At 39.0% G+C, this 14,570-nt stretch overlaps 1 long non-coding RNA gene across 2 annotated transcripts in view; it reads left to right on the top strand.

Moving 5' to 3' along the window:
• The first annotated feature begins 792 nt into the window (after positions 1 to 792).
• LOC121034552 (uncharacterized) overlaps positions 793 to 14,570 on the top strand; it is a 477,366-nt gene continuing 463,588 nt past the window's right edge. Inside the window, exon 1 of one of the 2 annotated variants that reach the window (XR_005792500.1) lies at positions 793 to 876. This is a non-coding gene — a long non-coding RNA (uncharacterized LOC121034552). Of the gene's footprint in view, positions 877 to 1,566; positions 1,744 to 14,570 lie in introns of those variants that run through there. The other variant, XR_005792501.1, reaches the window with a different exon arrangement.

Raw genomic sequence — 14,570 nt, 5'->3', positions numbered from 1 at the left:
TGACTGAGTCTCCCCGTCTCCTGCATCCGGGGAGCCCCTGCCCCGCTTCGCTCCTCGCGACTTCTAGCTCGCCAGTGGCCTGGGGCCGCCGGCGCGGGGCTGGGCGTGCGTGTGTTGCTGCGCGCGCGCGCGGGGGTGTGTGTGCGCAGCCCGCGCGCCGAGCCCGGCCGCCGGGACCCAGCCGCCTGCCGCCCGCCTGCCGCCCGCCTGCCTGGCGTCTCACCTCCTTGCAGCCGCGTCCTCGCAGGCTCTCACCTGGCGCCCGCCGCCGGCCGCCCGCTCAGCCCCGCTCGGCTGCCGCTGCCTCCCCTCAAAGTTTCCTCAGAGCGGGCACCTTGGCGAAGGGCTGCCCAGGGAGATGGATTTCTGAAGCTGTGCCTTGGAGTGGCTCTTCTTCCAGCCCCTCTCAGCTGTGCTCTACCCCCCGCCCAAATCCGGGCAGAAGGTAGAAGCTTTCCCCAAATCGGGGGAGAGGAGGGGGAGGGGTTTTCATCCAGAGAAAGGGAGGAGCGGCCACAGCTGAGGATAGGCGCTTCTCTCCTGCCTGATGCCGCGGAACTGACCGATGGGCCTGGAGGGCGAAAGAAGAAAATTAAATAGAAAAGCCAAGTTGACGGAGGAGGGGCTGGGAGGCTTCCGGACGCCGGAAAGGTTGTCCCCGTCCCCGTTTCCACGGGCGTGAAGATTTACAGGCGCCTCCAGCGCGAGGGCTTTGAAACCGCCATCACCTCCCGATCCCTTCGGAAGGAAAAGCCGGCAGACCTGAGGCCAGGGGTGGGTGGGTGGGGGGGGGGCAAGTAAAAGCTTGGACTTGTGTGCAACGCATCCTTGGCTTTGGATTTTAAGGACGCGAACGAGAATTAACAGCGTTTCAAGGTAAGAGGCAGCACAAGCACCGCCGGGAAGAAGAATAACTTAAAATAGATGTCGGGGATGGGGTGGGGGCTTAAGCCAAGTTAGGATGATCTCTCCGGGCGTCGCTAATAGATTGCTCAAGCCGTGCGAGTGCCTTGGAGCGGACAAGTCAGGGAGTAGCCGGTGCCGCCGGTGCCCAGGTGGGAGGCAGCAACCGAAGGGAGTGTTCTGGTGTCCTGACCTTACACTTTTTGGAGCCTATTGGAAATAGGTGTGTAGCTGGGTCGACTTGTCTGGGCTGATTTACAGCGTGGATTCGTGCGTGTGTTTCCGTCGAGATTTTTTTTTTTTTTTTTAAACCGCGGATAGTACCGCAGACCCATCCCCTGGTGGCCACTCAGCGCTGTGGGCACCGGCGAACGCCGCCAGGACGCGGTGGCAGGTGAGCCTGGCGCAGGTGGGCAGGTGGGGGCGGCGGCATCCGGCCGGCGGATCGCTGGGCGCGCGAAGCCCACGCCGCCGCCTGGCTGGCTTCGTGCAGCGGGCGTCGGAGCCCAGGCGCCGCGGGTCTGCTGCGGTTCCCTTCGCCTCCGCTAGAGGCTCCCAGCGGGCGCCGCGGAGCGGGTGGGTGTGGGGGCGCCGGGAGGCGGAGGGGCGAGCGCGGGGAGCGAGCGTGCCCGCGGGGTGGCGGAGCGGGCGCGGCAGGGGGAGGCGAGCCCGGCTAGGGCGGGGGACGTGAGCCGGAGTCCTGGCGCGCCTCCTGGCCGAGCGCAGAGCTGCGGGGGACGCGGGTCCGAATCCGGGCTGAGCTCGGGAAAGCTGTGCCCCAGAGTCGGAGACACTTCGAGAGGGCGATCCTGGCCCGCGCCCTGAGGGCAGTCCCGGGAGGTAACGTCCCCTTTCTCCACTCCTTTCGCCCCGCGCTTCTCCGTACCCCCTCAGCCTAACGCGCAAGGTGGGAGGGAGTGGAGGGTGCGGGTCTGTAGGGTCCATATCTAAAGGTGCCTTTCAGTCCTGTTCCGAGGAGCTCCGTAGAATGTGTATTCGAACTAGTCTCCAGTTTCACCCCCCCCCCCCCCCCCCGAATATTTGACTGCTTTGAGGGAAGTTTTCTGCAGAGAGTGCCGGGTGGCTGGTTTGGGGCCGGGCTGCTCCAAGGTGAGCGAGGGGACCCGTTGTGCTCCCCTGAGCCGCAGTGGACTTGAGTGCGCGACTCCAGGGTTGGGGTGTGGTGAAGAAAAGAGTACCACACCCTCTTCTTTTCCTCCCCTGTCCTTCTCACCTGATGATGAGGTCTCACCATCTCGCATTTAACTGATTTCTTTTCCCAAGGGTTTGGCTCTGAGAACGGATCAAAGCTGCTGAGAGACTTGGAGAGAGAGAGAGAGAGAGAGAGAGAGAGAGAGAGAGAGAGAGAGGAGAATGAGAGGGAAGTCATGGCCAGAACATCAGGGAAGGAAGGAGGGTGAACTTAAGCTTGTGTATAGGGTGGGGGGTGCTGGGAAATAGCCTTGGAGTTCCAGATTATTTGATGAAGTCTCATTCAGCTCACATTTCACACTGTCTTTGACATAATCCTTGCTCAAGCTACTAACAGAAATAATTTCTGCTAGATATTGCCTTGGGCACGGTGGGCACAGAGTATGTTTGATGATTGTGTCTAGGCCAAAAAAAAAAAAAAGCGGGTATTGTGTGTGCTTTGGCGTGATCACATCGTGTCTGTCAGGCAGCAGGAAATGTATGTGATTTTCATTGTGCTGTGTTGTGTTTGTGCATACCATATGTGGTCATTTTACATGCAGTAATGCAATTTCAGTCTTCCAAAGGTGGCTCTTCACAAACATGACTTGTGATAATAAACCTCCTGCAGAATAACATTGAAGGAAGACAGGAAATGTGATGGGCCATGGACTGTCATAGGAATACTGAATAAAACCTGAGATCCAGCGTTTGTGAAATATTGGGCCACATAGGGAAGGAGTGCCAAATATTTCTTTTTTCAGGGATGAAGCAGTGGGTAGCAATTTAAAAGGAGGGGATGTTCTGTAGTTACTACCATCATCATTCTGTAGCTTGCCTTACTTCCAATACAGTTAGAGTGTGAGGCAGAAAAACATGAGGCACTTCCTGCTGAAAAACAGTAAAATGTTTTGTGAGATACTGTCTGATATTTCACCCTAAGAATTTAAATGGAATGGACTGGCTATTGGTGAGGACCGTAGTGGTTTGGTTATGTGTCGGGCATCCGTTACTTTTGATCAAGGTAAATATGTGAGTTAATATTATATAATAAGTGTAATTTAGTGCAAGTGAAAACAGGCCAATTTACTGATGTGTCTCATTCCAGAATAACACATGGCATGATATCAAGGAAGATTTATATAAAGTTTGTCGTTAAATGTATTGCATTGTATGGAGCTCTGGGTAAAAGACAAGAATAAATATCTTGTTGAAATCTCAAAAAGGATGGCTTACATTCTTAAAATAAACTGTTGTAGAAATCTTATTGTGTGACGAAAAAATAGTTACTAATCTAAATGTACTTATCTGCGTGCATAGATAGATACAAATTATTTGTTGAATTGAATTAACCAAGACAAATACACAATAAGGGCTCAGCTTTCATTGTGAAAGAGATCTCTGAAACCAGAGGAAGATCTCCTAGTATGAGGAATCTGTGTACATGATGAATAAAAAATGTTGTGTTTCTTGACACTTAACTGAATCAAACTAGTGAGGCTGGTTTGTAACCTCAGATTCAGTTTTAGGACTCTATCTCCACAAAGAGGTTTTTCTGTCTCTATAAATGTGATTTTAAAAGAAACTAAACACTGAAATGTTCCAGGGATGCCATGGACCTGAAAACTGTTTTTGAGTCCTCTGAAACTTCATGTCAAGAATAAGAGGTGATAGGATGTTGTCACAAATTAATTGGCTCGATGCTTCAATTAAAAACTGATTATTATCTGGCTCTGGTAGTCATTATGGTTGATTTCATTTGGTCTCTAGATATTCTGTGAAAGGACTCTAGGTGGAAATGTTTTCCTGTAGTACAAGGAGAGGAGGTCACTAGATGCAAAAAAAAAAAAACAAAAACAAAAAAAAAAACAAAAAAAAAAACAAAAAAACAAGCTTGCCAGTTAGTGATTCTCCAATTTGGTTGCATTTTACCTATAAGGCAGGATGCGGGCTTGGGGTGGGGGGGAATCCGTTTTCTGAATTTACATGAATGTTTCCCTCTTTGTCATAACCCTCAACCTGTGGGGACTCCATTTATAATTTTGATGAGGAACTATTTCACCAAGCCCTTTCCTTTTATGGTTTAGGGGCTGTTTCAGTGTAAAGAACTTTAAGAACTATCTAATCATAAAAGATCATATTTCCTGAAAGAAAAACAGTTGAGCTTTAAAAAGATGTTTGATGAGGAAATGAAAAGAGGATAGGAGAGACAGGTTAAATACTCTAACTGCATGTATGTCTATTATTTCTTCTCTCAGCAACGTTTTTAAAAATTTAAACTTAAATGTAATATTAATATTTTCATTCTGCCCTTCTTCCTTCCTTCTACCCTCCCTCCTTCTTTCTTTCATTCTTTTTTCTTTCTTTTGGTTAAATATTTTCTTGGAAACAAATCCATGCCAAAATTATAGTTAGTTTACAATGATCAGTTAATAAATTTTTTAATGGGATTTAGTTTTAAAATATTGACTGTTCTATTTAGTTTTAAAATTTATATAGAAGAAACCTGCTAGAGTGTGGGGTTGATTCTTTAGGGAGTAGAAGTCATCAGCTGGTGGTTCTCTCTTACTTTGTTGGTACTTCTTGTGTCTGGTTTAGCTCCTTGTTTCTCCACAAGCCTGGATAGTAGTCCCTGGAGGTGGATGGGCTGCCTTGAAACATGGTGCATTTGTGCTTTGAGTGTCTTATTTCCATGTAGCTGATACTTTCTCCATGTGCATCTGGCCAATGCAATCAAATCTGAAATGTTCACAGTAAGCAAATAGTTGAGTTATACCTGTCAATTTATACCTGGTCAGAAATTAGTAATCCATTATCGGAAAATCCTTAACTCCATCTAAGTCTTTACTAAATGTAACTCTCTTTGTGTCATTCATCAAATACCAGTTGCTAAACAGTTTTTAAATGTCCTCCAAGAGAAAATCTAGTATCCAAAAATCTCCCAAGAGAAACTAATTCAGTGCCACCAGGAGGCAGCACGAAGAAGTAGGAAAATCACTGGATTTGGTTTTAGAAGGCTTGAATTCTGCTTCTCTCTTGCCACTAATGGTGTCACTTTTGAAAAGCTGCCTTATTTTTCTAAGGCTCAGTGTTGAATTCTGCAAAATGGGGAAAATTAAAAGCTACACACTTTCTTCTTGTATTTAAAACTTGACCACACCTAGCTTTAAGCTTTGAAAAGAGAAGAAAAAAACAAAAAACAAAAACCAAAGAAAACTCCCAAACCTTTCAGGTGCCAAGTAAATATCAGACATTGTAACACTTGATAGAAAAGTAAATTAACTCTATTTAAAGAATATCTATCAAACTTCCATAATGAAGCATGGATTTTGAAACGCCTTTGATGAGCCTTGTTGTTGTTGTCCCCCACCCCACCCCCCCCAGGGGACTATTAATCAGTATCATGAAAGTAAAATTTACATTAATATGTATGTATGTGAGATGCTTTCCTCAAAGTTATTATTAATATGGCAAAAATTATGTGATGCCTACTGTGAGAGACATCTGAGCATTCGAGTTGCTTTTAAAGAGGTATGATGATAAAAGAAGAAAAAGAAAAGAAGAGGAAACTATTTTTGAATAAATAAGGTTTAAATGGAGCCCCCCCCCCCCACCTTTTTAAAGCATTCTACCTTTTTCTTCTTGTGAATACTTAATGGGATGCAAGTAGCAATTTCCATTGATTTCATTATTATCAGGTTAGTTACCCATTTTGTATGAGCAGTTTAAAAATATTTTGCTTTGAAATGTTGATTCAATGGTTTAATTTGTGATGTTCGACACAAAACTAATACAGTGTCTTCATTTTTACAATGGAGTTTTCTCAGGAATGCTGATAGTCCATTTGTCTTATTTTATTGAAAACTAGTGATATTATTTATAGATTATTTTAATCAGGTAAATTAGGAAGTAAATGATAGATATTACATGACTCATTGATTTGAATAAAACTTTATTTATTTATTTAAAAAAATTTTTTTTCAACGTTTATTTATTTTTGGGACAGAGAGAGACAGAGCATGAACGGGGGAGGGGCAGAGAGAGAGGGAGACACAGAATCGGAAACAGGCTCCAGGCTCCGAGCCATCAGCCCAGAGCCCGACGCGGGGCTCGAACTCACGGACCGCGAGATCGTGACCTGGCTGAAGTCGGACGCTTAACCGACTGCGCCACCCAGGCGCCCCTGAATAAAACTTTAAAAGCCCCATTGAAATAATTATGTGCTCTTTTGATAAAGTATGCCTGCTAGAATTTGGACTAGAATAATTTTTGTTGCTTTTCTGCATGTAAACACTAGTTAATATTAGGAACAGCTTATCTGTACCAGTTGCAAGGATAAGACAGATACCATTTCTTTCCCTAGAATTTGTTTCATTGTTAATATAAACTACAAGTGTATTTTCTCTAATAGTATTAGTAAGACTAAATGTAAACCTAGGAACTTAGCCTAAAAAACAAATTACATTTTTTATTGCAGATGTAATAGAACATAATATCAAATTTTCTGTAGAAAAAAGAATTATTGTCTTTACAAAAATCTTTGCCCAAATCCAGTGTAACGGAAATATATGCAAAAATCTAAGATTCCCAGCACATTTCAGTTTCTAGGTATAGCACTAGAGAGTTTTTGAAATGGATTCTAAATTGGACTGCATAAGAGGATTTTGTGTCTTCATACAATCTCATTCTATTATAATGTAACTATGGTTAGCTGCAAGATATCTATCTAGTAGCCAGCATGAAGGGAAATAATTAGCATAAAAACTGTATTGCTCCTGGTGTACCAGGGGAGCCAACAACAGTGCCTTGTGATAAATGTTGATTTTGAAACGGTGGGCTTCATTTGTCAAAGAGAAAGAGTCTTTATCTTCTCAACTACTTTTTTATTGGACTTTTCTGTATATTTTTTTCTCTCTCCCCTCTTTCTGTCTCTCTCTGTATATATACTTTGCATACTATACTTCATATATACTATGCTCTTATATACATTGTATTATATGTATTATATAGTGTATATTACATATATTATGATATATTCATATAATTTACATATATTAGATAGTATACTGCATATTATAGATTATGTATTATGTATAATATGTATTATATGTATTAATATAGATTATGTATTATGTATAATATGTATTATAGATACTTAAATCTCCTTTTAAAAGCAGTTCATAGTCCTTGTGTAATTATATTCTTGACTATTACCCACTGGTTTAAGTATATGATTATGGCTTGCAGATGTTTTTTCTTTATGGTTTGCCATTAATTTCATTGCAGGTAATGAAAAACCCTAGCTTTGGCCTCAGTTAGTTACATTCACATCAGTTAATTCTCAAATACTTACTGACATTAAAGTGATTTTCTTTATGATATTCAGGATTGAATGGTGTATGTATATTATATTTTGTGCTTAAGAATCTTGTAATCTTGTTAAAGACAGAAGGCAAAAAGTGAACTGGAAGTTAACAAAGAATAGTCTGTCAACTCATTCAGAAAATTCTTAAGTATCTATTGTTCACAAGACTACAGAGAGTAATCATAACAATACAAGAGTTGTATAACCAGGCAATTCAGGATAGGGTGAGATGAGAGTGGCCTGGGGAGTTCTCATAAAGAGGGGAAGAAATTGATCTAAGGTGGAGTAGAATTTAAAAGAGCAATAAATATATAACTTCAGAAATAATTGAAACAATGCACATTTACACAATAGTGAGATAGTCTTGGTGATGAGTTTGTACAAAGATGTGAACACTGATAGATTTCCTATGTTGTTAATGGAGTGGGAAAACAGAACTCATATATATAATTGGAGATGTTGTGTATCAGTTTAACCCCATTGGAATGAAATGTAAATACTTATTTAAATATCTGTTACATTACTAATGTTCATAATAATTGGCTTCATAGTTCCTCTTCTAGGAATGTATCTTCCAAAATGCTCTCATCAATTTACAAAGATTTATTATGCATATAAAAGAAAAACATACATACTAAGTAGCTTCATATCCTGTAGAGAAATTGTGTTAGTAGTTAAAACCTTCCTATGTCAAATCAGATGATGAGTGGATACAAGAATAAGATATATTCATACCATGGATTAATATTTTGCAAGAAAAAGGAATGAAATACTGATGTATGCTATAACATGAGAAAAACCTGAAAAACATTATGCTAAAAAAAGAAGCCAGACACAAAAGACCACATATTGTGTGCTTCCATTTATACAAAATGTCCAGAGAAGCGAATTTACAGAATTTGCAAGTAGATTAGTGTTTGTCAGGCCCTGGGAGTGGGGATGATAAGTTACTACAAATGGGCATGAGGAATCTTTTGTGGTGAAACAACTATTCTGTAATTGGATTGTGACTGTGGTTACACAAATCTATATATCTACTAAAAGTCATTGCATTGTTTACATAAAATGAGTACATTTTATGGTAGAGAAATTATATCTCAATACAGCTGTACGAATAACCACAATTCCAAACAAAACAGTACTCCACAAAGTCTTCCCACAAAGTAAACCCCAGGTGCAGATGACCTCACTAATAAAATGTCTGAACACTTAAGGAAGAAATAATACTAATTCTGCACAATCTCTTCCAGGATGTTGTAGAGGAGGAAACACTTTATATTTTATCCCATGAAGCTAGCATTGCCCTGATACCAATACCATGAGAAGGGAAGATAAAGAAACGGAAGTACAGACCAGTACCCTTCATGAACATGATGTAAATGGTATTAATAAAATTTTAACAAATATAAATCAACAGTATATGAAAAGGTAATACATCGTGACCAAGTTGGGTTCATCTCCCAAATGCAGTGGTAGTTAAACGTTAGAAAATCAATCCATGTAGTTCACATTAACAGAATGAGAAATAAAAGGTACATGATCATCTCAGTAGATGCAACGAAAGTATTTGAGAAAATCCAACATTTGTTCTTGATAAAAACTGTTAGCAAATACTCTAGGTATATAAGAGAAGTTCCTCAGCTTGATATAGAATATCTGCAGTAAGCCTGTAGCTGATACGATATTTAATGGCAAAAGACCAACTGCTTTTGCTGTAATCTGAGAAGGAAGACAAGAATGTCTGCTCTCATCACTTCTCCTCAATGTTATGTTGGAAATTCTATCCAATCAAGGCAAGAAAAAACTCAAAAAGGCAGATAGATTGCCAAGGAAGAGGAAGACATGCTCAACTGCTTACTTACTGAAGAACTGAAAAACAAAAGAAAACAAAACAACAACAACAAAAACCCCAGACATCCCTTGGGAATATAGTTCAATTAACTTTGGAGTATGAATACAATGGATTCTGTTGCTGGTTTAATAAGGTAAACGGAGTGTTACAGTTCTTTAAATATCATCAGAGAAAAATCTGCATTATATATTAGAGATTAAGAAGAACAATGTGGTTGTAGAACAATTCTTAGTCTATGGTAGGTTGATTGATATAGTCAAAGGTATTTATTATATACCTCCTCTGTGTTAAGCACTAGGATAGGCCTTCTGTATATATTATTTGTGGGAAGGGGTAGATATAATTCTTTTGAAAGAGTTACAGGCTATTGTGGGAGAGAACTATAATGAAACTGAAATAAATTGAATATGTAACGAGAAATTGTGTTTTATGCAGAAAAGAAACTAAGTAGAATGGTGTGGATTTACCCATGAGGGTTAGGAGAGGGATGGGAATATTTAAGATATGTCTGGTACCTAGTGAGCACTTGGTAGAGAACCTTGTAATAAACTAATTCAAACCATTCTTCTTTCCCACCTCACTTTATTTCCTTTCATATCCAGTAACTTGCCTGTCCAATGTTTAAGAAATACAGGGCACCTGGGTGGCTCAGTCGGTTAAGCGTTGGACTTCGAATCAGGTCATGATCTTGTGGTTCTTGGGTTCAAGCCCCACATCGGGCTCTGTGCTGACAGCTCAGAGCCTGGAGCCTGCTTCAGATGCTGTCTCCCTCTCTCTTTGCCCCTCCCCTGCTCATGCTCTGTCTCGATCTCAAAAATTAAATATAAAACATTAAAAAAAAAAAAAAGAAATACATACTCAGGGGCGCCTGGGTGGCTCAGTCGTTTAAGTGTCCGACTTCAGCTCAGGTCATGATCTCATGGTTTGTGGGTTCGAGCCCCACGTCAGGCTTTGTGCTCACAGCTCAGAGCCTGGAGGCTGCTTTGGATTCTGTGTCTCTCTGTCTGCCCCTCCCCTGCTTGTGCTCTGTCTCTCTCTCTCTCAAAAATTAGTAAACATTAAAAAAAATTAAAAATAAATAAACACATACTCTACTTTCTTATCACATTAACTTCCCATGTGTTGTTACATGAATCTCTCACATGCAATAATTTTCATATCACAGTCAGCATTCATTGAGCACCCACTATGAACAAATGCATCGCCTTAAATGCTAGGGATTCACAGTTGCTTGAAGCATATCCTTGTTTTTTAGTTAACCTAATTGATGTCTTTTTCTCCATATGTAATTTTAAATCATTTTTCTTTCTTTCTGATTATAAAAGTAAAATACATCATTGGAAGATTCAGCATTACAGAAATAACATAATTTCAAAGTGAAAGAGCTACCTGGGGTCCCCTTTCACAAAGTAGGAAACTATATTGCATAAGAAATGAGAGAAGAGTGAGACTGTGTACTGTGTGGGTAAGAGGCAAGAGGATTAAGTGGTCAGGGACAAGAGAAGATTTGAGAAGACAGATGGTACATGGGAATTTTAAAAATACAGTGTTAAACCTTGTGCAGTGGCACTGCTTCCTGTGATCTCCAAATCTTCAGAGTCGCATAAGTCTTAGTAACATTAATGCAACTGGATGCCTAGTACAGACTGACAACAGAGTTCATTTTTGTGTCAGAATTGGGGCAGCGAGGCAAAAGAGCCAGCCTGTGTGGGTAAGAGGGTACTAGCAGATACACCACAGATGCCCCTCCCTTCATCTTTTCTTTGAGGGGACTTACCCATCTAATGCATTTACCTGTGTCTTGGATATATGCCTTCTAGCATACCTCCTCCAAGTAATTGTCTAACATACCTTTAAGTAGTGGAGCCTATAGTGGGTTGTTTCATGATTCTGTATGTGGCTTTAATTGATATTTTTTTATTGTTTGCCCTAAAAACTCATTCTACATAAAGAAATTAGATTGATGGCATTCCATCTTTTTTTTTTTTTTTTTAGTTTATTTACTTATTTTGAGAGAGAAAGACAAGAGACAGCATGAGTGGGTGAGGAGTAGAGAGAGAGAGAGAGAGAGAGAGAGAGAGAGAGGGAGAGAAAGAACTCCAAGCAGGCCCTGCCCTGTCAGTGCAGATCGCAACTCGGGGCTTGAATTCATGAACCCTGAGATCTTGACCAGAGCTGAAACCAAGGGCCAGATGCTTAACCAACTGAGCCACCCAGATGCCCTGTTGCCTGTTCTTTCCTAAAGAACTTTTTGACTAAAATTACTGGAGAGCATTCTAGAACATATTCATATGTTAATGATCTTATTTTTGTAGATGTTAAAATTAAGAGGGAAGCATTTATGATTGGTTCAGTGTTCAAGATTCTTGCAGGGTACTATGTAAACTTTCAACAAAAATATAGTGTATCTTTGGCAGAGAAATTATAATCAACATAAAAAATGGATTATTTTGTCATTCATTCTCCTTGAAAATATGTATGAATGAGACTGATAAAATTAATGTGAAATATGATATGAAATGAATTGTGCATGTTATTATAGGTGCTTATGGAGCTTAGCAAAAGCTGTTGAGTAGAGGTACATTGGATGACTGTCTTGTTGGACCTGGAACTTTTATTTCTCTTTCTGTCTACAGGAGAACCTACTGTGCATTTTATAGAGAGAGGGATGAGGGGAGCAAAGCTTAGAAAAAGAACATTCAATGATTATGTTAATGTAAAGTTGAAGGAAGGGTACACAGTTTGATTCAATAGAAATTAATGATTTAAAATTATAGCTTTAGAATATGGATGATAATCAGAAGTTTTATCACTAGTAATGGTAGAAAAACATGGAGAAGTTTTTGCATTTGGGGGAGATAATCACTCATCTTACCATTTAGTTCTTGTGGGAGAAGAAAGAATGTAGAATCAAGTGTACTAATTGCTTTATAAGAATAAAGTGCTAATGAATTTAATTAATAATTCATACTAAGTTTTGATATGTTGGAAATAGTATTTAAAAGTAAAATAATCTAGTACTTACTGATAAAACTATTTAATTTTTAATGTATCTGCATAGCTTTGCACATTGGGAGCCCCCTACCTGAAATATCCTTTTCCAGAATATCCAGGCAGGATCAATAGATCTTTTGAAAACTAGCCTATATCATATTCTCAATAAGGCATTCCAGAAGCCTCAGACAAAATGCAATCTTTCTTCTTTTATAAGCTTCTGTTATTATATGTATTTTTAAAATTTATTATTATTGTTATTATTATTATTATTATTATTATTATTCACTGCTCTGTGTATCTTTCCAAACCATGATGGGTCCTTGATGGTAAAAATTGTACCTTATTTGTCACCATTTAAAAAAATAATTTAGAATACCATTAGTTTTTATTCAATATTTTTGGAATGGATTGAAATGTGATTTTTAGAACATCCTAGACAGTTTTAAAAGTATCCCAAACTATCATAATACTATTCCCAGTTGGTAAAGGAGATAGTGTACAGTGGTTAAAAGTTTAAAGATTTGTTTTCAAATCGTGATTCTGCCATTGACACTAATTGTTGGATGTCAAGCAATCTCTTAGTCTCGTGAAGTGTTAATTTTCTAATGTGAAATAGGTGTGATAACACCTTTCTGCCGTACACATTTTATATGAAGTTTATGGTAATAGAATGGTGAGTGAAAATAAACTTGTATACTCTGTACCTGTACAAATGACATCATTATTGAATTAAATATATATTTAAAAGCCATTGATAAAATATCAAATGCAGTAATGTGAATCACTTTTAGAAACAAAGTGGGGGATTTATATAGAAAACCAAAACCCAAACTTGAAATTGATTTCTTTCTATTGCCTTTTTGTAATATTTCATCAAATTTTCATATACCAATTTTATTTTATAGATTACGAAGCAAAGGTAACAATACAGATTGGACAAGGGTAGTTTAACACTGGTTATAGATGGATTAGTTGATAACTTTCATGCAGTCATTTACAGTTGGATTGAAGACTGTTGAATAACTCTTTTGGTGAATAATCGCTCCAGTGTTTTACCGTCTTTTGAAATTACAATTTACGTAAAATAATCTGTATTTTATTTCTTTATTTTGAACATTTGATCTCTTCAAGCACTTGTGTCTTATTTTCTTATTTGTTACTTTCTAGATCACTGATAGAAAATTCAAAGAGCAAATAGTTACTGATTTAATAGTAGTTTGCTTCTGGGAGATCCACTATTAATGTGTTCTGATAGTAATAAGGGGTTATCACTCTATGCCTAAATCTAGTTTTTTGGAAATAAATTATGTTTTTCGTCTCTGCCCAGCATTCCTATTTGGCCGATGTTACAGAGTCTAATCAGATTTTCTGCCATTCATTTTGCTGTGATGGAGCATTTTTGTAGGTATTTTTGACTTAAGTCAGATTCTTAGAGCATTTTTAGCTTTAACTTGGGTTTCATGTATCTGAGAAAAACTCCAAGGTAGATTAGCCTGATTTCTAAACTTTATTCCCATTTCTGTAATAGCTTTTTATCTTCATGCTTTTGAGATTGTCTTGGTTATATGTGATATTTTTCTCTGATTTTCTAAAGGTGTATTGATAGTTTTGTTTTTATTCGGATTCACTTTGAAGTGTCTTTTTCTTTTCTCACTCATATTCTTGCTGACCATAGCATTCAGTGAAAATGCATTCACCTAGCACAAACTTGCTTTTTTCATAAGTGTTTTTAAGCAAATGGGTATTTATCCCCTTTGTCTCTACTGCTCTCCATTTAAACCTGCTCATTGGGCCTAATCTTTTCATTGCTTGTGAATAAAATCTCAAATAGGGCTCATATCTTAACTTATTTACTATTAGGAAAAAAAAAATGCTCTGTGATCAGTTCTAATCATGAGAATAGTCTCATTTCTGTTATAACCTATTCATTTAGTAAGGAAGTCTTGAACAAACAAAGAAAGAAGACAGACTATTAAATACAGAGAACAAATTAGTGGTTGCCTCTGGAGAGGTGAGTAGGGGGATGGGCAAAATAGACAAAGGGGATTAAGAGGTACAGACTTCCAGTTATAAAATACATAAGTCTCAGAGATGAAAAGTACAGCATAGGGAATATAATCAATAATCTTACAATAATATTGTATGGCAACAGTTGGTGACTACATTTATTGTGGTTAGCATTGAGTAATATGTAGAATTACCAAATCAATATGTTATACCCCTGAAATTAATATAACATTTTATGCTGATTATACTTCAATA

The sequence above is a fragment of the Herpailurus yagouaroundi genome, unplaced genomic scaffold, assembly GCF_014898765.1.
Source record: "Herpailurus yagouaroundi ecotype Mexico unplaced genomic scaffold, PumYag 160, whole genome shotgun sequence".
NCBI classification, from domain to species: domain Eukaryota; kingdom Metazoa; phylum Chordata; class Mammalia; order Carnivora; family Felidae; genus Herpailurus; species Herpailurus yagouaroundi.
The sequence above is the reverse complement of the archived record's forward strand: the minus strand, read 5'-3'. Positions and strand labels throughout refer to the sequence as shown.